This window comes from Crocuta crocuta, unplaced genomic scaffold, assembly GCF_008692635.1.
Source record: "Crocuta crocuta isolate KB4526 unplaced genomic scaffold, BGI_CrCroc_1.0 scaffold443, whole genome shotgun sequence".
Lineage (NCBI taxonomy): Eukaryota > Metazoa > Chordata > Mammalia > Carnivora > Hyaenidae > Crocuta > Crocuta crocuta.
This window is the reverse complement of record NW_027529446.1, coordinates 318,156-318,769: the sequence shown is the minus strand read 5'-3', so window position 1 is coordinate 318,769 and position 614 is coordinate 318,156.

Below are 614 nucleotides of genomic sequence, written 5' to 3'. Positions count from 1 at the left end.
ATAACACAGAATGTACCACTTTAACCAGTTCCAAGTGCACAGCTCAGCGGCAGCAAGCACATTCACGCTGTCCTGCAGCCGCCCCACCGTCCGTCTCCAGAACCTTCCATCTCCCCAGACTGAGACCCTGCCCCTGACCCCCTCACTCCCGTCTACTCTCTGTCTCTGTGGACGGGACTCCTCTGGGGACCCCCTGTGAGTGGGGTCACGCAGGACGTGTCCTTCTGTGTCTGGTTCCTGTCACTGCGCACGGTGACCTCCGGGTCCATCCACACAGTGGCAGGTGGCGGGACGTCCCTCCTTCCCGAGGCTGGATCAGGATTTGGGCGTGTGGATGGACACGTGTTTGTCCGTCGTCCGCAAGGGACACTGGGCTCTCCCGTCGGCTGTTGTGACTCGCGTCTCCGTGGCCGCGGAGGTGCTGGCCCTCTTGGGGACAGTCCCAGACGTGGGGTCGCTGGTTCTATGCTTAGCTTCTTGAGGAGCTTCTGTTCATTTTGTCAGTTAGGCTGAACACACAAAGGTCTGCTTCTCCACCCACACTCGGGGATCCCCAGGTGGCCCTGGTCACCCGGGAAGAGGGCGGGGGGGGATGGGGACATGGCCGCCACGCA